Source organism: Lactuca saligna, chromosome 3, assembly GCF_052625555.1.
Source record: "Lactuca saligna cultivar CGN05327 chromosome 3, ASM5262555v1, whole genome shotgun sequence".
In the NCBI taxonomy this organism is placed as follows: Eukaryota; Viridiplantae; Streptophyta; class Magnoliopsida; order Asterales; family Asteraceae; genus Lactuca; species Lactuca saligna.
In genome coordinates this window covers 7,603,671-7,631,184 of record NC_136419.1, presented here as the reverse complement: position 1 = coordinate 7,631,184, position 27,514 = coordinate 7,603,671, and the positions used below count along the sequence as shown (strand labels likewise).

The following is a 27,514-nucleotide window of genomic DNA, read 5'->3' as shown; positions in this document are numbered from 1 at the left end:
CGTCCATAGGGTTATCAAGGAAAGGATATGGATCAACTTCAAGTCTAAGTTATCCAATTAGGGTTAAAGCTGTAATCCTTAAGGAGTCTACAAGTATAAATAGACCCTAGGGGTGAGGGAATTCGACACACCATCAAAAGAAGAGATACTCTGGCCGAATTCCTCCCCTCTCCTCTCTCCTAAATCATCCTTCTTGCTATTGGTGTTTGTAAGCCATTAGAGGAGTGACATTTGTGACTCTAGAAGCTCCAAGACAACAAGATCAACAAGGAATCCAAAGGTATGATTCTAGATCTATTTCAATGTTGTTATTTATTCTAATTAGCCATTAGAAGTCTTGGATTCAAAGCATGTTTAATTAGAAAGCCTAGATCCGAGCATTAGGGTTTTGCATGCGCACATAGGAAAGTTCTTATGGCTAAAACCCATCAGTATGTTGCCTTGATGGAGAGGGAACGGTTAGCCCAGGAGTTTCTGTCTCTCAAGTAGAAGACAGAAATTGTGACTGAGATCACGAGGATGTTCCATGAGAGGGCGTTATTTTGCCCTGAGCACGTGTCTTCCAAGAAGGCGTGTGTGAGCCGATATCTGAGCATACTGAGGAGGGATATATGGGAGTTCGTGGAGAAATTGTCATACCGGACATTAGCTAAGCTTTAGACCAATGCCAGATGGAGGGAGATTGAGCTAGAGTTACAGACCAAGGAGGAGGGAGAGTCACAGGGGAGGGACCGAAGACCAGTACAGTCGCAGTCGGCGATGAAGCGGGATAAGCTCGTTGATACGAGAGTTAGGGGCCAGAAGGGCCACACTTGTGGCAAGTGCGACAAGAGTCACGAGGGATCATGCCTGGCATGGATTTGCTAAAAATGTGGCAAAGAGGGGTACATGGCGAAGGATTGCCCCAATGGGTTTGTAGTTTGCTTTCATTACAACTAGACCGTCCATCGGAAGGCCGAGTGCCCTCAGCTCATTTGGGGATCAGCCCATGGATCTACACCTACTGATTTACGTGCTACTGATAGTCGGCCGGTGAAAGTCGAGACACTGAGAGCTCGTGAGAGAGCTAATTAGCTGATAGCGGAGGAGGTCCGCGCAACAGCTGATGTCGTGGGTGGTACATATTTCCTTATTTATATTATTTTGAGATTTGTTGTTCTTATATTGTGCTATATATATAGGTACTTTTCTTGTGAGTTATGTACCTTCTTTGGTGTTATTTGACTCGGGTGCGAGTCGATCCTTCATGTCTTTAGCTTTTAGTCATCACATTAGTATAAGACGTGAGGCATTGAGTCGACCTCTGAGGGTTTCTATATCCGACAAGCATGAGGTATTTGTCACTGATGTATTCCGGGGATGGGTACTAGATATTTTTGGTGTTGAGTTCCCGATAGACCTGGTGCCGATAGCGATGGATGATGTCTGTGTCATAGTGGGTATAGATTTGTTAAGTCGGTTTGGAGCTGTGATCGACTGTGAGCGTCAGATGGTGACCATATGAGACCCTAGTGGGGGAGTTCTTATGGTGTATGGCGAGGGTACCAGGTCTGGATCAGCTTTCTGCTCTGCTGCCAGGGTGAGACAAAGTCTACAGCAGGGTTGTATGGGCTTTTTGGCGTACGTGTTGGATACACATGCTGCTATAGAAAGGCCGAGTTCTATCTCCGAGGTTTCGATTGTGTGCGAATTTTCAGACGTTTCGCCAAGGAGTTGTCGGGTGTGCCTCCCGAGAGGCATGTGGAGTTCCGTATTGATTTGGTCCCAGGTGCGGCACCTATTGCCAATGCACCTTATCACCTTGCGCCGCTTGAGATGCAAGAGTTAGCCTCACAACTCCAAGAGCTAATAGGGAAGGGTTTTATCAGACCGAGTAGATCACCGTGGGGAGTGCCGTTCCTTTTTTCCAAGAAAAAAGATGCTTCACACCGGATGTGCATCGATCACCAAAAGTTGAACAAGCTGACGGTCAAGAACCGTTATCCACTACCGAGGATCGACGATTTATTCGATCAGCAGCAGGGGGCATCTTTGTTAGAGGAAATATGAGGAATGAGGAAGCGGATAAGGTCGATTGGGTAGACATGATTCTCGAACCATTACGAACTCCACGGCCCCACGGTAGGCACCAAATTGTTTTGGTCAAAAATTGATCAAATGTAGTTTGACCAAATTGTATGAGAGGTTGTGGTGTTAATGCAATGCAAGTGTCAAATGGTAATCAAAGTGAGACAAATGAGTTACAAGGAAACCTTGATCCTTTGTAAAATCTCCAATATAAAACCTTGGGAGGTGTTAATAATCACTTTCCTTGATGTGTTTTATTGATTTAAATATGAGATTACAAAGATCATGAAGGTAATACGAAAACTAGAGTCATGCTAGGGATAATCATGTATGTTGTGAGATATATACATATGTTATTTATAGTCTAGTTTAAGTAACAAGAAGTTCAATAATTCCGAGATCCTCCAGAATCAACATATGAACATTATTTGACTTGGTATTCCAAGTATTTCGCCTAGTCAAGATGACTCTCAGTTGAGAATGAGTCATGTGTGGACCAATTCTGCACATATGAGAAAAATGAAGAAGAATATAGCCATTATAAGTGTTAGAAATATTAGTGGTAATAATCAGGATCATGTGATACGTTTAAGGATCTTGAGGCTTTAGAAATATGTGAGGATCCCGAATATGGTTCAATGATCCTGCCTATATTCCCTTTAGCATTAAAAATGCATGGGAAATGTACCAAAGATTCGTGAATCGAACGTTCAAGGACAAACCGGGGGACATCATGGAAGTATACTTTAATGACATGATGGTCAAGTCCAAAAGAGCTGAAGATCACCCCAAGGATCTTGAATAAGCCTTCGACATATTACATGAATACAACATAAAGCTAAACCCATCCAAATGTCACTTTGGAACGAAGACATGCAAATTCTTAGGCTACATGGTCACTAAGAGGGGCATAGAAGTGAGTCCTGAAAAATCAAAGTCATCATTAATCTTAGATCCTCAACTTCGACTAAAGATATCCAAAGATTGATTGGAAGAGTAGCAACCCTAAACAAGTTCATTTCAAGCCCCTCAAAAGGTGCAAACCTTTCTATATCTTAAAGAAAACTAAGAAGTTTGAATAGACCATGGAACATGAAGATGCCTTCCAAGAAATTAAAAAGTAGTTAAGTTCAGCACCCTTGTTGGTGAAACCATTAGATGGGGAACCACTCCTCCTATATCTTTATGTATCCTCGAATATAAGTTTGGTTCTGGCTAAGGATCTCGACGGTAATCAACATCCCATTTTCTATGTAAGTAAAAGTCTCTTGGATCCTAAGACCAAGTATTATCATCTCAATAAACTAATACTTACACTAGTTAAGACATTATTTTGAAACTCACACCAAATTAAGTAAAAGTCTCTTGGCTTCTACCAAATTAAGACATTATTTTGAAACTCATACCATACTTGTAAAAACTAATTATCCTATTAAGATTGTTATGAGAAAAACAGAGATTTCAGGAAGAATGGCCAAGTGGTCAGTGAAGCTCAATACATATGACATCATATACGAGCCAAGATTCGCGATAAAATCACAAGCTCTAATGTATTTTGTGGCTGACTTTTGGTGGTGATCTACAACATGAAGTAGAACTAGAAGCTTGAGAACTTCTACAAGAAAAAAAAACATGGGGAAGTGGATGCTATTTTTAGATAAGGCATCCAACTTTAGAGGAACATGCCTCGGGATCATACTAAAATCGCCACATGGGGCATCCTACCCCAAACTGTTAGCTATGAATTTGACACAACCAACAATAAGGTGGAATATGAACCACTAATCATGGGACTACAACTAGCCAAAGATTTTCAAATCAAGGATCTTCAAGTATATGTCAATTCATTATTAATAACTAACCATCTTAACGGATCCTATGTAGTAAAAGGTGAAAGATTAACATGATACCTTCAAATACTTAGAACCATAGCTGCATGATTTGAAAATTTTAGGTTAATCCAAGTTGCTAGAGAAGATAATATTGAAGCATACACACTAGCCAACATAGGATCTTCTCTCAAGATCCCTCCAGAAACCAAGAACCCGATAGTCTACATAATGATCCCAAAAACAGCTGATCCAACCAAGAAACCAGAAGACCTCACTACCCATGATCTAACTGATAACATTGCAGCAATCAAATATCCTGATCTCCAACTCCCTCACCATTATCTCACCATTCAAGATCCTATACCAAAAAATTAGGATCCACAACACCATCCAAAATCTTGGACCCAACCTATTATAGAATACCTACAAAATGGTATGATCCCAAAAGAAGAAAAAAAATGATAGATCATTCAGAACTAGCGTCTCACGCTTTGTGATGATTCAAGGAGTGTTGTACAAGAATTCCTTGGCAATCCTATATCTAAGGTGCCTAGATAATCATGAAGCTATGGAAAACTTGAAAGACATACATGAAGTGGATTTTGGCAACCATAATGGGGCATATCCTTATTTTCCAAAGTATTAAGAACGAGATAGTACTAGCCAACTATGAAGAAAGATGCCTTCTTACATGCTCAGAATTGTGATGCTTGTCAAAGACATAGCAACATCCTCCACCAACTGGCAGATCTTCTACATTCCATTATTTCACATTTGCCATTCATGAAATAGGGACTGAACATAGTTGGTAAATTGCCTAAGGCACCATGAGTAAAGGTTTTAACGTTGACAGTGAGAGATTATTTCTCAAAATGGATAGAATTCGGGCCTTTTATTCAAGTAAGTGACAAGGAGGTAGTCTCATTCATCAATCTAACTCCCACCATGGAGACAAATGCCTTCTTACATGCTTACAAATGTGATGTTTGTCAAAGATAGAGCAACACTCTCCACCAATCGACAGAAGTTCTACATCCCATCATTTCACCTTGTACATTTTTGAAATAGGGAATGGACATAGTTGGTAAATTGCCTAAGGCACCATGAGGAAAGGTTTTCATGTTGGCAATAGCAGATTATTTCTCAAAATTGTTAGTCTCATTCTTCAAGCTAACGCCACCCCAAGCTAATGTTTGAAACATGAAGAAACTCAAGGATCCTAGCCACTACGACTAGAGACTGATCATTTATCCTCCGATCAAGGGTGCTTAATCTCGTTTAAGGTTTAAAGGGTTAATAACCTCTTTTATCCATTCTTAGTTTTCTACATCTCGCTTGGATGCACGATATCTAACTATGGAATGTAAATAAGGGGATCGTTTAAGGTTTAAAGGGTTATTAAGATCCTAAAGTTTAATCTACGATTTATAAAATAGTCATGTTATCTTGAGTTGGGATATTCCCCAAAATATCTTAAGTTGGGATCTTCCCTGTGATATGTTAAGTTGGGATCTTCCTTAGTATATCTTAAGTTGGGATATTCCCCAATATCTCTTGAGTTGGTATTTCACCTAGTAAAATTCTATGCTAGGATACTACCAAATGAATTACTATGCAGGATATTTCCCAATATTACTTGAGTTGGAACTTTCTCAATAAATAATAAAGTTGGGAGCACATTCATAAGAATTCTCTTCAAAAGAATAAGATCAAAATCCTAAAGAGAGATAATTAAAAGTCAAATGGAAACCTAAAGAAAAATATGAAATCAGGTTCTATTTATCCTTATATTCTAATGAAAATTTAAGGATTTCATACTTTTTTAATAAAAAATATCTTTAAAAAAAACCTTAGGATCCTGAATATTTCAAGATCCTAATCAAATAACTATTTACTTTAAATCCTCAGGATTCCAAAAGAATTTTTGCAAACTCTAAAATTCTAAGGAACCTAATCATCTAAGAAACTTTAGAAAAATCAGTTTTAACCCTATTTCTAAAACAACATCAACCACGCAAGAGAATATATAATCAACCAAAGCATTTAAATAAAAGGCATTGCCCTCCAACCCCACAAAAAATATATATTGTCTTAACAAAGCCAAAGTGTTAATATGTTTTTAAAATTTATCAATCATAACCCTATGCTTGATCACCCCCCGTTGGGATCTTCTCTGTCTCCTTTTTCTTCTTCTTCTTCTTCTATTCCTCTTCTTTCTTCTTCTCTGTAAGATCTTGACCAACATTAACAGGCTAGCCAGTAAGTTTAGCTAGGATTTCACACCAAGTTTTCACATTCCAAGATCCTGCTTTCTCCACGTCCTCCGCCAGCTTGATCTTTACTTCCCAGATGGCCTCGATAGCACTGCCTTTTAAGCTTGAAAACCACATCTTAAATTTATAGGGTGTGCTCTTCCTCTCTTTCTACTTTCTCCTTGCTAAGCTTCACTACTAATTACATTAAGGTCCCGGTTGGCCCCCTCTTGCTCCTTCAAGGCATGTTGTGCCTATTCAACCCGGAGCCTTAGATCCTTAGTGGATCGAGAGAAGTGATCAACAATCTGTAGAAGATCATGATAAGTAAACTGAATTTAAACATAACGAATCTCGAAAGAACTTACAGATTGCAAGAAATATATTAGCTTCAACATTGCCTACTTTACTCTGAGGTTCTCTAGGCCAAGATTCTGGGGCCCAACCAACTTCCTCTTATTAGATCCCAGGGTCTTGACGGTCAGAAGAATTGAATCCCTCTTTGGAGGAAGAGAAGACGAGGCCCTTTCTTTCTTGACCACGAGCTGGCCGCCAGACTCGATATATGCAAGAGTGAACCAGACGCTGGAGCGAATAGCTTTGGATCCTATACATAACAATGAAATTCAATAGATTCAGGATCCTTCAAATATAACAAATAAAAATAAACGAACGAAGGATCCTTACCTATCAACACTGATTCCGTAGTAGATGAGCTCCCTTGGAAGTTGGGTTGTTCGACCCTAAAAGATCTTTCAACCTCGGGAAAAGAAAGAAAGCTCTCTACTTTCCCTTTAATATCGTCAGCAGCTGGAGCAATATCCTCAAACTTTAAAGCTGCATCAAAGCAAATGAAATAATAAAATGTGATTTTCAGTATCCTTGGTGGAATAGAATCAAATCCTACCCTTTTTAACCCAGGTTTTTGGCAAGAGATCTCCATTAGGGATAGAATCAAGTCTCACACCGAAATATTTTTATTTTGAGGTAACATCGTTTTGTTTTGATTTCAAGATAAGATGTGACTTGTTAGTTTTGACTTTAAGCAAGAAACAAGAATTTCTGAAGGTTGATAGATCATAGATATGGGCTAACCCAGATAGACCGACGTCAAGATCCAGATAATGGTTTAGACGATCGATCCAGAAGAGGATCATCCAAATCACTAGCATAGCTTGGATGTAAGAGATTTGGGTGATCTCAAAGAATTTGGAAACAATGCTAAAAAAAGGGTAAGTCATACCTAGAAAAAATGGTACCCAGGGAAGCAAATCCAAGTGGGGGAGGTGAAATCTAGTTGAGCCAAAGCATGGAAAGACTTAAAAATAGCATCAGATGAAAAAGGCCCATTAGCTTTCAGGGATTCATATTCTTAATTATCAAAAGAGGAAGTCTCTTCATAAGATAGACTCTTTTGATCGATGAAATCCTCACGGGAAGAGCAATGATGCTAGCATGAGAGCGTAGTGCCTTCTTGCCCCTAATCAAAGACAAAGAAAATTAAGAAGAAAAGAGCGGTAATAATACCTTCAAAGATAACTGATAATGTTTGAAAGAGAGCTAGAAGAAGTAAAGAAGAATCAAGAACCAAAGTGCCCTATTTATACGAAGATCATAGAAAATAGAGAGAGAGAGAGAGAGAGAGAGATGATTTGATAGATAATCATGCCTACATTAACGGTGATAATTCTATCCGTTAGAATTTCAAAATCCTTACTTTTTTTTAATAATATGATAAAATTATAGTCTTTCATATATTAGAAATTAATCCGAAATATTTTTCAGGTATAATTTAGGGGTAATTGTTAAGGGTCAAGATCCTAAACCCTATCTAGGATCCCGGATCTTAAAGGAATTTAAGGATCGCGAAACATACACCAAGATCCTGACCATGATCATTATTTCGTAACAAAATTAATTATGCAGAATCAGTCAAATAAAGGCTCTTTAAATCCGAATAATCATTTCAACAGGCTTAAGACCTGAAAATACCAAGTCAAAGCAACGTGTGAATACTTATTCAAGAGGATCGCAGAGATATCATACTTTTAGTTATTTAAGTTAGACTATAAATACATATGTATTTTACACACTACATACACAACTAGAGATACTGAAACACTTGTACTTGTGTTCTTGTCTTCACTTATATAGTTTTTATTCCAATCAATAAAATCAAATAAGGCAAGTGATCATCAGCACCTTCCAAGTTTTTATGTCGTAGATCCTATCAAGGATCAGGGGTTTTCCTTGTAAACCACTCACGTCGTTTTGATCTTAGTTTGATACTCATAGTAGCTATAACACCACATCCTCTCGTACAATTACGTTGATTCTCATTTGATTAATTTTTGAACAAAACACCTTGGATGGGTAAATCTTCCCCTCTTGGAATCCAACAAACATTGGATGGTGCTCTTGATTTCTTGAACCCCTAATTATCTTAAATGGACCATAGTATTTGAATGATGATTAAAGTTTATAAGTTTTAATTTTTTATATATACAAATATTACTTCACATGTAAAATATATACATTTCATAAAAAGATTTTATCTAAAACAATATTGTAAAAAATAATTTCTAAAATCTGAGTTTTTAAAAAATATATAATAACAAAGTTGTGAAAAAATTATTTTTTAAAAGAATTTGAATTAACAAAAAGTAAAAAAGGGAGTCGAAAATGTAAAAAGAAAAAAAAGTAAGACATTTTTATCTTACATATCTCTTTTTAAGTGATATGTATCTCAAGTTACTCTTAAGGAGAGAGACGATGATAAATGAAAATTAGAAGTCAAGTGGTAGAGAATTGAGTGGAACTTGATAAGTTCATTATTAATTTTATGATATAATTCTTAATTGTTTGCTATGGTTATATTAATACTTAATGATAACATACAATGTTATAATTGTAAATGATTTTGTGGGACCAAGTTTTTATTAAATACGGGTAATACCCGAATGTTTTATAATCGTACTTTGAAAAAGTTTTAAAAATTTGGAGTGTTACATTTTTATACTTCAAAATTTTTTAGACAAAAAATAAAAAATATTATGTATTGTAGTTTGAATATTTTGGATGAAGTGTAGACAACAAAATAGTAAATAAAATATATTTGAATGACGATTAAAATTTATAAGTTTTAATTTATATTTATACAAATATTACATCACATGTAAAATAAATACATTTCATAAAAAGATTTCAGCCAAAACAATATTGTAAAAAAATAATTTTTAAAATCCGAACTTTTAAAAAATATATAATAACAAAGTAGTGAAAAATTTTAAGATATTTTTTAAAATAATTTTAAATTAACAAGAAGTAAAAAAGAGTAAAATAACATCATAATATTTCACAAATGATTATTATGTAAATTTTCTCTAATGGTCCTTAGCTAAGTTTTCACAAAATTGTAGAAATGGTTTTTATTTAAAATTCATTCAACTTAATGGATTAATGTAACTACATCAATCAACAGCAAGGACCATTTGTGTGCAAAGTTTTTTCGTAAGGACAATCCATGCAATTTTTTTTTCATAAAGACTGTTTTAAGGACAAATGAAAAAGTTTAAGGACCATTATGAAATTTTGTCTTTTTATTTTTATGTAATTTGAGATTTCAAAAGTTACAACTATTTTTCTAAATACTTTCTGTTGCAACTTTGTTAGTGGTGCCCGTGTGGGTGTGTAAGACTAAGATTGGTTCATTACACACAAGGTCTGTTAATATTATATTAGTAAAAAAATTAGAAAACAAAAGTAATAATATATTAATTAAAATACAACTGAACGGTACCAATCTAGTTAATATTCTATTAGCAATATAAATCAGATATCGAATAAAGATATTTACTATTAATAGTACTATTGAGAAACTTACATACCAATGAGGACACATTGACACTAACGAGGGCATAATTGTCTTTGAATGTAGTTATAGTTTATGATATATGAATTTATATGACCAAAAGGCTTTGGTATCAATTGTATCAAATGGTGTTTTTTTTAGGTCGAGAGTTTGTGGAATTACGTGTTAACAATCTTTCAATTAAATTTTAATATATATTTTGTCTATAATAATTATTGTTTTGAAAACAATTTAATATATATATATATATATATATATATATATATATATATATATATATATATATATATATATATATATATATATATATATATATAACCATCATGAACACCATAAACAACAAAAATAAAGGAATTATGCCAAAAAGACTAAAAATTTATTCAAACAAAAGAATTGTCGATAAAGGATTTTTTTTAAAGAAACAAAAGTAGTTTTTTTTTTTTTTTTTGTCAAAAAAGTGAATAAATTATCAAAAAGATTACAAGTAACTTGTTCAAAAAGCCCGGACAAAAAATTCAGAAAAATATGATACTTTTTCTAAAATAAAAATAAAAATATAATTTTTAAGGAAAAATATCTAACATTGCAATGTTTATTATAATATTAATCGGTGCAAATTATCATGTTTTCTTAGAGAAGGCCGAAGGAGAAATGGTGTTTTTCTTCTCCGTTTGTAATCCATTTAAATGGAATATGCCTCCGTAACCCCATTCTTAATTGTTAATGGCATGTATGCTATGTACGTTCAGAAGAACATAGTTACCGAAGCTACTATACATATATAAATTACGATAAATCATCTCACTCCAATTAGATAGCCGAATGTAAAAGATACATATTCTAAATACGACCACTTAGTGGTGTGAAATCTTTTAAGTTGGTAATCATATAGTATATTCGAGTCAGCTCTCAATTTATATAAAAACAAAAACTCCAAAAAATAATATTTAAATCCTTCTAAACTTGAATATCATTTTTCCTCATATGAAAAAGCTATTTAGAAGTATCCAAAAAAGTAGGCAAGCACATGAACATGAACAATTCATTGTAGGAGGCATTTAATAGTATACAATAAATAGCCTCTATAGTAGGTATCAACCATTAACAAACCCAAACCTCACCTGCATTCCATTTTAATTGCTGTTACTTAAGAAACAACATTGCCCTAAATTACACAATGTATCTTCACTCAATCAACAATAAATTTCAACTTTTTAAAGTTGAGTTATTACTTATTATAAAGTCGTGTCATAGTCTTCATAATTTCTGGTCCCCTTGATAATTATTATTTTGTTTTACTAAAATTTAGATATACTAGTTAAAGAGACATATAGGCATAACATGTGAAAAGAGTAACGCCATGCTTTTACACAAAAAAAAAAACTTATAGATGATGTTTGGCGATTTTAGTAAATTATTTGTTATATGAGTTATTTAAATAAATAGAGATTTATATAGGAGGGGTTTGTCTTTCTATAAGCTCCCATTCTCCAAGTTCATTTACTACTATTCGTTGTAAGTTCGCTTCGTTTAGTATTAATATTTTTATTTTTGATAATTTATGAGATGAGAAAACGTAAGATGACCTCATGTATATGAAACATCATACCATATTTAAAAGTATAAACATAGTACACAAAGAAAAAATAGAAATACCAAGTATACAATATACTGAAAATATTCATAACCCAACATGTATAAATTAATCACCCTTCATTGAAATTAAAAGAAAAAAAAAAGATATATAATATTCATTACATGTATATATTATTTATTCGCAAAAAAATAAAAAAGGTAATAACTTGTAAAACACTTGGGTATTGTCACAATCTAAATTTGCCAATTTTTTTCTTCCTGGCAATCAGGTAAACCAGTGAGATGTCTTAGTTTATGACGCTTTTGATCGTGTGGCCATAAAAACGTCTGTGATGCAGCACAAAGTAAGCCGATAGTGTACTTTAGTTCTTATATATCATCGCACCAATAAATAATAATATTAACAATTCATAGACTCTCCATCACGTGCTACCCCCGTGCTACCGATTTTGGCCACTATGGGCGCCAAATCCCGTGGGTGAAGTTTCACTTTTAGACCGTATTTCATAAACAGAGTTAGTGACATCTTTTGCTCTACACGGTGGCCGGGAACCACCGAGAGGCGGTGGCGGAGTAATACAGCTGCCGCTATCGACTTCATTTGTAAGTAAGCCAAGTCCTTGCCTAAACAAATTCTGGGTCCGGCGTTGAATGAGACAAATCGGAATTGATCCTTCATGATCTCGAACTTTTTACCGTCGTCGGTTAACCACCGCTCCGGCCGGAACTCGAGAACGTCATCTCCCCAAATGAATTTCATCCGACCAGTGGAGTAAATTGAATAAGTGACGGAGGAACCAGCCGGAACAACCGTGCCGTCTGGTAGGATGTCATCGGCCGCGACGTGCTTGGAGTCCTCCGGAACCGATGGGTATAGCCGGAGTGTCTCCGTCAATGCTGCTTTCAGATATGTCAATTGGTCAACTTCTTCGAAGCCCAAAGGCTCCTCTAACCATTTACTCGTGTCACTGCCACGTGTCTTTATTAAAACTGCACACAGCTCTGTCAAGATTTTCATTTCGACTCTGGGATTTCTAATTACGAGCCAAAAAAACCAGCTCAACGCCACTGATGACGTGTCACGTCCAGCTAAGATGAAATTGAGTGCCACATGCTGTAGGAACGTGTCTGAGTATGACTCTTTCTTCTTCATGAACCGAGAGAGCAAGTCATCATGGGGGGTGCCACCGTCGGCGTCGGCCTTATTCAGCAACTCCAGCTTACGTGTATTAATGACAGCTGTCAGATACGTGTCAACGTGGTTTAAGCTTTGGCTCAAGTCAACCTCCATACCCAGCCCAAGCATTTTCTTCAGCTTCCATATACTCTCCGGCAAGATAAAGCGTTGCAGGGTGGCTTCAGTGGCTCGGTCAAAAGCCGATGCGAAGCTATTTTCCGGTAAACCGGGGGATAAAGTTTGTGGGTCCATTCCGAAAGCCAAGCCGCATATGTTATCAAAAGTGAGCCGAAGCAAAAGGTCTTGTAAATCAACCGGCTTGTTTTCAAGCTGAGCTGTTTTTAAAAGTGGACAAAACCTAAGTTTGATTGCTCGGTTCACCCAACGAGCCATGGCCTGTCTGAGGGTTCGAGTGGTGAACTCCAGTGCAGCTGTCTTACGCTGGAAAAGCCACGTGTCACCATCGGAGTTAAAGATCCCTTCTCCAAGTAGATCATGGAAAACAGCTTGCCAAGTTGGCCCCTTTGGGTAATTATCGAATTTAGCCTTGAGAATATGTTCAAGGTTTTTGGGATCGCACGTGACAGTCACAAGACCTTGCTTCCGTGCTAGAAAAGGGATGGGAGAAATACAGGTTTGGTAAGTGCCTCCACACGCACGAAGATTATCAGCGATCCAATCATGCATACGATTAGCGTTCTGGATTAAGCCTGGCAAGCTGCCCAAAACAGGCCACACACGTGGACCACTTAACGACCGTGTGATTGACTTGAACCATATCACATACGCTGCGATAACAGATAAAATAAGCCACCACGTAGACGAATCCATCTCACCCCTTGATCCAACTTCCAACTTCCAAGTTAAGCAACACAACACCACGCTGCTCCCTCTCACACCTTAATTACCAACCACCACCTGGAAAACCATGCAACTTCACAACCTAAGCATATGCAAATCTTCCAAACGGAAATTTAAATACAATATCAATATTTCTGCAGACAGTAACTGTTACAGTATTACTCAATTATGATGAATAATTATGTAATACCATACCATAACAATGCTGCTGCTTATAAATTAGAAAATATAAAATTGATATGCTTACCGATGAGTCGTGTGTAGAATTAATGACTATGGAGGATGAAAGAGTTTCCTTAGAAGGCGATGGAAAAAAAGTATGGGTGGGGAGATAGAGAAAAATGAAGAACAAGAGTCATTTAAATAAGGAACAACGCAAGAAGGTATGATACCAAAGGGAAAGGAGGCTATTAATGAGCTACAACCAATATTATATATATATATATATATATATATATATATATATATATATATAGAGAGAGAGAGAGAGAGAGAGAGAGAGAGAGAGAGAGGGGGAGCGTTCATATGTGTAGGTAGTAGGACCAATAATGATTTTAAAAAATATGAAATAATTAAATTAGTAAATACGGATAGTTTGGTTATTCTGTTTTTATAAAAAAAAAAAAATCTTATAAATTTTGGAAATCGTTGTTTTCATGTCTCCAATTTCTTATAGCCTAAATTGACATAAAAGGTCATCACTACAAATTAGGGCTTTATACTCTTCTCCACCGAATAAGACTTCGTCTGTAGATAAATTAACTCAAAAACAAGGAACTCAAGATGATTAGGAAGAAGGGTTGATAGCATGTGGATATTTTTTTTCAAAACCAAATATATGGAAACTCGTTAACATCAAGTAAGTTTTGATTTTGATTCTATCTTTCAAAATCATATTCTAATAATATATTATCTCTTTATTTTGATGTTGAGTAATGTCCTTGACCTTTTGTAAATAAGATATTCTAGAATCAAGAGCTATTGGATACAAAAGTACAAAAAGTATAAGTGAAAATTGATGGAAAAAAATGCGCTTCGAAGGAATCAAGAGTTTGTCCAATTATGTTGTTTTACTTTGTTATATATATATATATATATATATATATATATATATATATATATATATATATATATATATATATATATATATATATATTAAGTTCACTATTTAATGTGAGAATGTGAAAACACTATTTTATGTTACTATTCTACTGTAAATTTAATATGTATTATATTGTAGTAATTATAATATGAATATATTCAATTTTATATTACTATTCTACTATAATATATATATATATATATATATATATATATATATATATATATATATATATATATATATATATAGTAATTTAGGAAATTCTAATGTGATTGTTCATATATTCGGTGATGAATAATATCATAAAGTTGTAGATACAAAATTTTAATGTGAATATTAATGTGTGATTGTTCGTATATTTGTTGATGAATAATGTCATATCGTTGTATATACAAAATTTATAGTAGAATAATAACATAAAGTAGTGTTCTCACGTTCTCATATTAAATAGTCTTCTCATTTGAACTTAACCCTATATATATATATATATATATATATATATATATATATATATATATATATATATATATATATATATATATATATATATATATAACGGGATAACCTTATTTCACTATGCATTTTAAGTCCTTATCCTAATATATTTAAATAAAAATGTCATATTGTAATATATATATATATATATATATATATATATATATATATATATATATATATGATATTTAATATGCTTTGAAATGTTGAATGTTGGGATGCAAAAGAAATCAAACGGAGCTGAAACGGACGAAAAACGACAAAACTAGAAAACGACGTTGAAGATGCATCCCGTACCTAGTTAAAATGCTGAAACTTTTTTGTTTTTTGTCCAAGGTGATTTACGATTTCGTGGCCAACAAGAAAACTCGATACCATGGCGTGACAAAGGTATTACCACGCCGTGACGTTGTTGTAACCTGTGATTTAAGCTGAAAATTAAACCTAAAAATAGATCTTACAATCCCATTTGTTTTCTGTAAAAATAAACTCCAGAGCTGTAGTTTTGAGAGTCTAGAAGATTGCCTGAGGACCGTTAAGCTGATGTGGAACAAAGATCTGAAGGATTCGAGAGCGGATTCATGATGGGAATCTTTCGGTTTGCTTTTCAGATCACGATTAGTATTCCAGTTGAGTTCCTTTTGTTTTTACTTATTGAATTTATGTGTTAAAACCTTTTGCTTTGCGTTTTAGATTAAATGAATCATGAAATTTTGGATTAAACTGTTATTGGATCGTTTGTTCTTATTTAATTTATTGTATCAAGTTTGATTGAAGATATATATATATATATATATATATATATATATATATATATATATATATATATATATATATGTGTGTGTGTGTGTGTGTGTGTGTGTGTTAATGTTCGTTACTTTATTACCTATTACTGAGTCCATGTGATTAGAAGAACAATATATATATATATATATATATATATATATATATATATATATATATATATATATATACTCTTGAATCATAGTTGTTTTTTTACCATTAAATAATTTTGACTAGTGTTTGATCGAAACTTAGGGTTAGATTAATAAAAACTATGAACTTTAAAATGTGTGCATGTTTTAGACACCAACCTCAACATGATTTAGCTTTAATAACTTTTAGGATTAATAAAAATTGAATGTTGTATGATTCGAATTGAACAATGAATTTAACGATAAATAATGATATGACCATAAAATTAAAAGTCCTTAAAGTCATTAGTATTCGTGTATTGACCAAATACATGAATCAATTTAGGAACAAGTGAATAATTAATAAATTACCATTGCACTAAAATAATTATCCATGATCTTGAGATGTAATCCGATTTGAACCAAAGTACCTGAAATGATTAGTTTCCAGTCAGTTTATCTAGTAGTTACGTTATTGATTTGTTTGAGATTTAATAATAAACCCCGTTTTTATTTCTTTCTTTTATAAGTATATCATATAATCAAATATTTTAATATTAATTTACTATCATTCCCCTTGAGTTCGACACATTTGTTTATCAAAACTATATTATACTCGTTCATGTTCACTATGTGTAAGGTGTTGTTTAGATGCAATAAATTGAGAATTATAAATTTAAAACTAGTGCATTAAGAATACGCATCAAGTTTTTGGTGTGGTTGTTGGGGAACGATTTTCAATTAATTTAGTTTATTTAATTATTTGTTATTTGTTTTTGCCTTCGTAGTTTTAACTTTATTTTCTTTCATAAGATGTCATTTGTAGGGAAGGTTTTTGTAGTTATGTGCAGGAATTCTTGATCATACGCATTGTTTGGTCTACTACTTTGATGATTTCTCCAACTCAATCCACGATGCGTAGTATAACGATACGTATCATGGTGGTTAAGCGAAAGACTGAACGCTTGCTATTCTTGACTAGTTAGGTCTTGTTCTACTTATTAGTTATGGGTACAAAAAAAGAAAAGACATTGGTCTGATGGTCCCGAAAAGTTTTGTTTTCACAAACCACCTCTTGCATGCAAGAGATTTAATCAACAATTGTAGCATAATTCCAACGAATACGAGTGATCGTGATATCCTTTTAAATTATTTTTATCTCTTAGTTTTTAGTTATTTTAGTGTGGTTTTATTTTTCTTCTTAGTTTGTTTAAATTTGTTTTCCATGTTGATGCTCTTGATCTTTTAGATCTAATTATATTGTCCTTCAGATGCTTTCAATAATTTCAACGATTAGGATCGAGTGTGGTTTTATCACGAGAGATACCTCACGAGAAGCGTTACATCACATAAGTGTGGTGTTACGTACCCATACAAGAGAAGGATCAGGACTTTTATGAAAGTCCATTACTAGAGGGATGAAGTTATACGAGAGACGAGACGGGTGTTAGGCTTATACAACTCGAGTTCATTTTTAGTCGTGAAAAATTTTATAATTTTTAGTTACAACGTCGTGGCATCATCTTTTTACACAATGAAGATTCATGATATTCGAAAAACACACCGTGCTCTACCATAAAGCGCACCGCGTTCACACTATTCCCAAAATTTTCACATTCACTATTATAAGATATTTCCGTTGATCGTTTCGTGCACCAAACCCCGACATGAGCAGAAAAGTACATCAGATCTAGTTTTTAGTTTACGACAAATTCAGACGCACATCATTCCAGCTCATAATTTGAAGCAACCCACTACAACCAGATTCGATCTCACTACTCTAAGCAAGGGGGGTCTGTTCTTTTTTCTTCCTTTTAGCTTTTATGTGATTTAATTGTTTAATACATACAATGATGACATTGTATGAAATAAGTGTGAGGTAGGGGGTCGAAAAAAGAAATCAAAAGTGCTAGATTGAAAAATGAAAAATGCTAGATTTATTAAAATAAAAAAATAAAGACCTGAAAATGGTCTAAAATTAGATAAATCTAGAAAATTTTAAAACTTTTGTTTTGATATTATTGCATTAGGACTAAGCTTGTTAGTGTTGTATGGAATAATTTGATGAGAATTCTAAGATTAAGTTGAACAAATATGTCTTAATTTATTTGTGCCTTCCTAGTTCTTGTGAAATAATGAACCAAAAACATGAACTTGTATAGTTTGAAGGAGATAATACATTTTGCATTGTGTACTGAAATATATCTAGGAAAATTGATGTAATCATTCCACTTTAGATTAATTCTTTTAACCAATAAAGGTTAAGGTTAAGTTTCCAAGCTTAAGAATATGTTTTACTTTTAGGTTTTAAGTAGAGAAAAAAAGTGAATTGTGAAAAAGGAAAACAAAAAGTGACAACAATTGTGAAAAAAGAAAAAAAAATTGAAAAGAAAAAACTTGTCAAAAGTTGTCGAGGGAAAGTAAGGATTATAATGTTTATTTTTTTATTACTTAATATTATTTTAGTTTTTTTTACTCTAAGTTCCTTTTTAGGTCATCTACATCTTTTCATTTTATTTATAATGTTTAATATTTTTATTACTTGAGGTCAAGTAAGGTTTAAGTTTGGGAATATTTGTTAGATGTCATTTTATGCATCTTTTAAATTAGTTTTTATTAGTGTTTTGCATCATATTTTATGTTTTTCATGTGAATTAGTTTAAATAATGTTTAACTCATGTCCATCACTAGAATTCCTGTACTGCTCATGATTTTATGTCATTTTTTGATATTTCGAGTGGAGTAGTGATTTGGAAGCAGCATGGATGCATATTTGAAGCATATTTAGGGCATATATATTGTAGTACCTGGTTCCTGGTACATATTCCTTGTAATTAATAATTCTTAAATTAATGCATTTTGCCTTGGACTCGGCGAGTTGAAGGACCAACTCGCCGAGTAGGAGCAGGATGAGACGCGGGGCCTGAGCCTCGGACTCGGCGAGTAGGCCCTGTTTGGGCAAAAACCCTAACCCGGGTGTTTGCACCTTATTTAAGCACTCTAACTCGGCCTACCTTGTCCCTAACACTTCCAGAAGAGCTGTAGAGCGAAACCCTAGCCCCTTTTTGTCCTTGTGAGTGATTTTGGCCTTGTGAAGGAAGTTTGAATCTCAAGAGAAGAAGAAGGATGTGGAAGAGTGCAATGAGGAGAAGTAGATCCGACATCTACCCTGCAAGAGGCTTCCATTCAAGTAGAAAAGTCCTTACCTTGATCACTAGTTCATTAGATTACCTTTTTGTCCCTAATTGATGGATTTCAAGCCCTAAAACACCAAACTCCATGTATTTGTGCTCTATGATCCGAAAGGACTTCAGATCTAGACCTTATGGACGTATTAGAAGTATAAAGTTTTTGTGGTTGAAGTGACTGAGGTCCCCATTGAGTGTATGACCTCATAAAGAGCTTGGATTTGCCTTTTGGAGCTTGTAGGGCGATGCATGCACATAAAGTTTGCAACTTTACGTGATAAGCATGCCCTAGGAACATAGATCTATGGTTTGGAAGCGTTGCATGTCTCAGATTTGGTCTATAGGGGAAATGGGTCAAAGGGACTCGACAAGTCCCAAATTGGAACTCGACGAATTCTATGAAGATGGCCTTAGACTCGGCGAGTTGGACGAACAACTCGGCGAGTCCTATGAAGATTGCCTGGTACTCAATGAGTTGTTCTTCAAACTCGGAGAGTCATATGAACTGTTACTGAGTAAGAGGGGTTTAGGTGTTGAAGGTCTAACCCTTCGTATCTGCACGCGGAATTAGCAATTTAACGTGTAGCAATAGTCCCAGTAACCCAAATCCTCATAAAGGATGCTCTGGTGAGGATTCGGAAGCGAGTAGGAGATCTGCTCGTATGGACTCGACGAGTTGTTCTTGGACTTGACGAGTTGGATCGCGATCCGGTTCTATCATCCCAAGTAGTGAGTTAAGGGTGACTCTGTGAGTGGGAAGAGGGACTTGTAGAGTAGGATCGGGTTAGTGGGAGAATGACTCTGCGAGTCTAGTCAACTGGATGTTGACTTTGACCAAGGAGTTAACCTTAGACCAAGGCTGGGTCAGTCATCTGACCTAAGGGTGTGTATGACTGGCTAATCTATGTTTATGAATTATAGTCGGAGGATTACTGATTCAGCATTCAGGCGCTTAGCAAGCAGAGTTTCAACAGCTACTTTTCAAGGTGAGTTACCTTCCAGTAGTAGTGGGTCTAAGGCCACAATGTCGGCCCACCAGTAGGATACGTGTGATAGATGATTGTCTTTGTGATATCATCTAGGTTTGCTACTACCTGATATGTTATATGGTAGCATGATATGTTGTATGTGATAGTAGTAGATTTCGGTTGTTAGGACCTAAGGGTAGTCAGACACCCCAGGTACGTCTGACAGTACGTGATGATATGTTTGCATGCTGGCTTGTTATGTTATATGCGATAGAGGTAGTAGGAGGGGACCAGTCCCCGAGTTCGGTTATTAGGACCGAAGGGTAGTCAACACTCCATAATGGCTCGACATAGGTAGGTCAGCACCCCAGAATGGCTTGACACGGGAAGGACAGCACCCTAGAATGGTCGCATGGGTAGGTCGGCACCCCAGAATGGTCGTACCGGGTAGGTCGGGCACCCCAGAAATGTCTAGCAGTATGTATGTGATATGATTGTATGGTATGTGGTATGATGGGGGGACTCACTAAGCTTCGTGCTTACAATTTTCAGTTTTGGTTTCAAGTACCTCTTCAGCGAAGGGGAAGGAGCTGGCGCGGTAGCGGCACATCATACACACACACATTGGATTTCCGCATTATGAGATGTTCTGGGATTTTACTCTGACATTATTATTATTTTCATGTTTTGGGTTTTCAGACACGAGATATGTTTTATGAAATGATATGATCGGATGATGTTTTACTACAAATATTTTACAAACCACTTATTTTAAATGAAATTTTTAGGCGTGATAATTGGGCCGTTACAAGTTGGTATCAGAGCCCTGGACTCAAACTGAGGGATTAAAGGATTTCGAAAAAGAAAAAGTTTTCTAAAAGATTAAAGGATTAAAGGATTTCGAAAAAGGATTAAAAGAAAAAGTCTGAACTCAAACCGAGGGATTAAAGGATTTCGAAAAAGAAAAAGTTTTCTAAAAGATTAAGTTAAGAGTTTTAAGAAAGAACGAAGTGTGTGATGTGCTCGACCGGCCGAGCTCAAGTAAGTATTCCCTAAAGTACCCATACAATGTTATACTATGTTTATCAGATTCAGTAGAACAACATGCTAGAATAGGACTAAGGATCTAGGAGGATGCCTTACGTGCTTGCTTTATGTGTTCCAACCTTATGAGAACTGCATGCTAGAAATTAAGTAGACAGCAGTAGGATAGCCTGTTTAGGTTATGCCTGATAGTATGAGTTCAGCATTGTATGCTAGTGCAGTTTCTCGATATGAGAATAGATTTTCTTAAGTAGTTCCTATATCCGAATGTTGCTTGCTTTGTGCTTTGTGGGACTCCAAGTGATGGGAGTTAGCCATTAGGTGAATACGTCACATCACATGGGATCAGGGTTAGATAAACTCAGAGTGTTGGATTTGGCCCTGCTGCGCAGCTCTTGTTTGAGTCCAACCATTGTTGGGACCGGTCTTTTACTCGAAGGATTATCCGGGCCTCATCACATGTGATGGTATTCAGGTGATGGCTAATTGGAATTACAAGGAGGCCTTCAGCAGCTGAGGATTAGTTTAAGTGGAGTCAGAGATTTTCCTAGGGTAAGCCTAGGATAAAGATAGAAGTGATCAGCAGTGGTAAAAAGGGATCTGGTGGAGTCAAGGCAGTCCTTGAAGAAGGTACGGATAGATGTGGAAGGTAGTATGGGCCCGTACTACTGAAAGAAGAGGATCCATACCCAAACCGAGGAAGGCCGAGATAAGACCATGGAACTTGTAGTGGATGTTGTTCCTCAAGAGGTATCAGTATCGCTAACAGTAGTTGTTTATATATTGCAGAATGGTGGTACTACGATCGATTCCAGTAGTTGGTAGTTCAGGAGAGGGATCAGGTTCCAAGCTAGGGGATGAGAGGCTACGAGATGAAATCGCGTTAGAGATCACCAGGGGCATCCTTGAGTCGACTCCCATTATCTTCGGGTCGATCAAAGAAGGGATAGTTGAGTTGATGGAGGATCGCCTCAGGGCATTCAAGAGCGACATGGCATCTGGCCAGTCGGGATCTCGCATACTATCCTTGAAGGACTTCAGGGGTAGTGGTGCGCTAGATTTTCACGGGGCGAAGGACCCCATAGCTACCAGGTGGTGGATTGCAGACATCGAGTCTGAATAGTTGACTAGCTTCTGCCCTGAGGGTTAGAATGTGAGGTTTGCAGCGGGGTGTTTACGAGACCGAGCTAGAGATTGGTGGGAGTCCGTCGGTGACACATTGGGAGCCTCGGCTATCGAGGCTATGACCTGGTCGGACTTTGTGACCAGATTTAGGGCAGAGTTTGCGCCGGCTGTCGAGCTTCAGCAGCTGACCAGAGAGTTTTTAGATATGAGGCTGACGACGGAAACTGTGGCAGAGATCACCGCCAAGTTCCGGGATAGGGCGTTGTTAGTGCCCCAATATGCAGGTGATGAGGATATGAGGTGGACCCGCTACCATGACATGCTACGAGCTGACATCCGAACATTTTAGTTTTTCAGCTTGCCCTACCCTAGATTCCATGATTGCCAGGGATAGGGAAAGGGAGATTGATCTGGAGCATATCCGGAAGAGGAAGACAGAGGAGGGATAGGTTACAGGGGCTTCGAGGAAGAAGCCCAAGGAAGCATTGATGATCTCTTCGAGGAAGAAGCCTAAGGCAGAGGAGGGACAGGTTACTTAGGTCGGGCACCCCGGAAATGTCTGGCAGTATGTATGTGATATGATTGTATGGTATGTGGTATGATGGGGGGACTCACTAAGCTTCGTGCTTACATTTTTCAGTTTTGGTTTCAGGTACCTCTTCAGCGAAGGGGAAGGAGCTGGCGCGGTAGCAGCACATCATACACACACATTGGATTTCCGCATTATGAGATGTTCTGGGATTTTACTCTGACATTATTATTATTTTCATGTTTTGGGTTTTCAGACACGAGATATGTTTTATGAAATGATATGATCGGATGATGTTTTACTACAAATATTTTACAAACCACTTATTTTAAATGAAATTTTTGGGCGTGCAAATTGGGTCGTTACATATATGGAGCATATCTAGAGCTAAAATGCTAAAAAAAAAAAAAAAAAAAACAAGCACGGGCCATGCCTCACCAAACACGGGTCGTTCTCTACTTACAAAACTTAACCGAAAGATTTCTGATTTTTTTTAGGCTTTGAAAAACTCTGGTCATGAAGCACGGGCCATGCCTCCTAAGCATGGGTCGTGTCTGACTCCTGATCCTAACCAGTGCATTATTTTGGATATTTTAATCTGTGTTGCCTAAACATGGGCCATGCTTACTCCTAGATGACATTTTTTCTGATTTTTCAAGATTTTAAGGATTATTACTTTGCGTCTGAAGAGCACAACTTGGACACCCAAGCACGAGCCGTGCTTCATTTCAATACTTTTAAAAAAGTATCTTTTTGGTAATGTACTTTATTTAACTGCACATGGATTCCACCTGCCTCCAAACACAGTGTGAGAGCAAAGGTCTGTGTGGACAAGGTTTGAAAACTCAAACCTTGAATTAACTTAAGATCAATGTCTACTAATAATAAGGATCCAGTCAAGTCTTGTAAACCAATCTTGTCTCGGAATTAAGAAGTTCAACAAAGTTCTCAAAGTGAATAAATAATAACTATGAAAAGTGTAAAGAAACTCAATAACAATAAGAATGTTAAAGAGAATGATTGACTGAATGATTCTTGATATTGATGAGAAAGGTGTATGTTGCACTCATGCAAGTTTAACACAAATGTTACAACTCCTTAAATAGACAAGGAGTGACTACAAGACAAATCTAATAAAGTGCATGGACTAAAAGACATATGAAGATCAACAAACTAACACAACAACTTCTTTTGATCTTATCCTATGTAATATACTAATAAATAATAAGTACAAAACAAAATAATACTTAGAACAATAAATGCAAATTGCAGACTTAGAAGCATTCTATCTGTAAGATGCATCTCAGACATGTCCTGTAACATTCGAGTTTGGTATGTTTCCCTTTTAACCCCTTATTGCAAAATGTCTATCATTTTTGTCCCTAGCTAGTTTGTGGGGCGTACTCTATGAGTACGCTTAGCGTACTAGCTCATGTCTGGATGCGAGATTCACCCACGTACGCTGGGTGTATGTAGGAGTACACGGGGGGTACACTAAGCAGGGGAAAACCCTAATTTTTACGGTTTGTGCCCGATTTAAGCAACTTATGTTGCCTTGGTTGTATCCTTTGGTTATCCTCCACTCCCTAATACCCTAAGATCGAATACCTAGCCGCCCATAGTGTGTTTTTGAGCTTTGGAAGTCATTTTGTGTTGTTTTGGTGTGCATTGAAGAAGAGGGTGCTTCGTGACCAAGGTTTCGTTGGACTTGAAGTTGTAGATCTAAACATTTCATCAAGTTTGCTAGCTCTAGAAGGTATAAAGTTCTTATCTTGGAGCCTCTTCGAGTTAGTTTGATATTAGGGTTTGTTTTTAAGTTTTTATGGTCTTTTAGGTTCTCTTTGGGAGTTTGAGTCCTTGCTTAGGCTAGGATGCTAGATCTTAGCCCCCATGATGTTCCTTGTGTAAAAAGTGTTGGATTAGTGTCTAAGTCCATAACTGTTTTGGTATGTACTTGACCCGATTATGAGCATGGTCCTTTTGGGTTGCCTTCACTATAGCAATATGTAGGATGATTTAAGAAGAGAAAGGTTTAAATATGATTTATTAATATATTATGAGAATAATATATTAAAGGAGAAATCATATTGTTTAATTAATATTGGTCAAGAATTAATTAAGAATTAATTTTGTGGCTAAAAGAGATTAATTAAACTTAGGGGACTGAAGTTGTAATTATAAGATAATTATAATTGGGCTATGGATCACCTAATAATATATAGGTTGAACGAATTCTATGGGAAGCCCATTAGAAATCGTTCAAGGGATATGTTTAAGGAGTCCATGGGCTGCTTAGGGCCTAAGCAGTCAGATTAGGGTTTCCTAGTTGTAAACCCTAATAGCTTACATGTATAAAAGGGACCCTTAAGCCCCAAAAACGTGTACAACACTTCTATTAGGGTTTCCAGCCGTTTTTGGTGCCTCCTTTTCTTCTCCTCTTCATCCAAGTTGCATATGGTGTTTGTGACTCCATTAGAGGTACTACACTTGTGGTACTTGCTTTCAAGAGCTAAGGAAATTCAAGGAACTAGTTGTTATTGCTATATAACAACAAAAGGTATGTATTCTAGCTTTATATATGAATTTCGAAAATTATAGTAGCATGCCAGGTTTCTTTTTGTGTTCAAAAGTTGTATAACTAATAGTGAAAACATAGATCCAATACTAGGGTTGCATGCACACATAGGATTGTTTGTATAAAACCCATCAGTGGTATCAGAGCCATTGGTTTTTGTTTTCAATTAGCTTTTATTCAAATTTGTGAACTTGACATATTAGGGTTTATGGCTAATAAACCCTAAAGGCTAGGTAATTTTCGCAATTAGGGCTGCAAAACCCTAGATGGCGATTTTTGCTAGGGTTTCCCAAATCCTTTCCTTAGCCTCCAAGATTTTGAAATCTAGGGTTATCCAACCCTTGGATTTCGAAATTACCTCCTTCCCCAAGGTTAGATCCTAAATTTTAGGGATTTGGATAATCCCATATCTTGTAATTATCTTTTAATTGTTAATTTATGGTAATTAAAGATCTTGAATTATCCCATCCCTTATTTTCGAGATTTAGAGAGGGATTCAAGGGATTAGGATATCTTAGATGTATAATTGGAAATTATCCTCATGATCTAGATAATCCCTTGTGATTTAATAATTTAAATTAATTGTTTAATTTATGGTACTTATTAAATCAAAAGTTTTAATATTTAAAATTTTAATTTAAATGTCTTAAATTCGAAAATTTTTAAGTGAGATTAAAACCTAATTGTTTTGAAGAGTTTCAAAACTTGCCCTCAAGTTTTGGAATTTAAATTGTTGATTAAAAGTTAATTTTGAAAGTCTAAATTCCAAAACCCTGATTTTGAAAAGTTCAAATTAAACCCTTATGGTTTTATTAAATTAATTAAGTGTATAATTAAAAGAGATTTAATAAATCCATAATGATTTTGGTTAATTAAAAGTATAATTTAAACCACCTAGTATTTTAAAAGTGTAAAATACACCCTTAATTTAATTAAACCCTTATGGTTTTATTAAATTAATTAAGTGTATAATTAAAAGAGATTTAATAAATCCATAATGATTTTGGTTAATTAAAAGTATAATTTAAACCACCTAGTATTTTAAAAGTGTAAAATACACCCTTATACTATATATAACATTAAAAGTTTAATATTATATATGTATAACTAAAAATTCCGTCTTACCGTTAGTAGGCCTCATTCATGAAGCTAGTCTATAAGGGGTGTTTAAGGAAATTGCCTATAAAATGGCGATTGAATGGGTATCCACTCTTACCCACCGCACTCTTGACTAGTGGAGGGTCGTTAGCCGAACGGGTAGGATAGGACAGAAACCTTCCATTATAAGTATAATGAAGTACAAAGTAACTAAATGCTTTTTCAAATTCCCAAATCATAGTTACTTTAGGCAAAATGTGAAATTGTATGCTAACCCATGGAATTACACTTCGTACCCTTGTCAAACGTTAGTGGAGCGTGTGTGGTTAACCGGCACACTAATTTGGGGATGACATTGGTGGCAAAGGGTGGCTCGATGCTTATCATAGATCAATGGAGCGTGTGTGGCTAACCGGCACATTGATTAGGTGATAGTAGCATTGGGTGCACCACGTGATTCGTATGGTTATTCACACCTTGTTTGTGATCCTCGGCATCCCAGTCACGAATAGTAGGGCATAATCGAGATTAAACATGCCATTGAAGAGTTCAATGAGTCTCAAAAGATCTAGGAGTTTCAATTCATTTAAAACTTAAACTTCTTTTTCGTTTTTCATGGTGGAAATTGGTAAATCGTCATTTACCTACCTTCAAATATTCTGCAACTAGATTACGGCATCCCTCTTCTAGGTTGTAGAGTATTGTGTTGGATCCTAGCTTGATGTTTCATTTGGGTGTTGCATCAAGAATTCTAATCAACTTAACTTGAATTTTCTCCCGTTTTGTAGATGTCTGAATCTTACAATGGTCTTCCCAAATC

The 27,514-nt window shown here is 35.6% G+C and overlaps 1 pseudogene across 2 annotated transcripts; it reads right to left on the bottom strand.

The window, feature by feature from the left end:
• Positions 1-11,720: 11,720 nt before the first annotated feature.
• LOC145034375 (cytochrome P450 86A22 pseudogene) lies at positions 11,721-14,066 on the bottom strand (annotated as a pseudogene). 2 transcript variants are annotated; one of them, XR_013678057.1, is made up of 2 exons: positions 13,904-14,066; positions 11,721-13,754 (listed from the first exon to the last, which is right to left on the bottom strand). The product of XR_013678057.1 is annotated as a cytochrome P450 86A22 pseudogene, transcript variant X2 (transcript). The 2 variants fall into 2 exon arrangements; XR_013678056.1 differs by having other exon boundaries at positions 11,721-13,713; positions 13,904-14,065.
• Between the last annotated feature and the right edge of the window lie 13,448 nt (positions 14,067-27,514).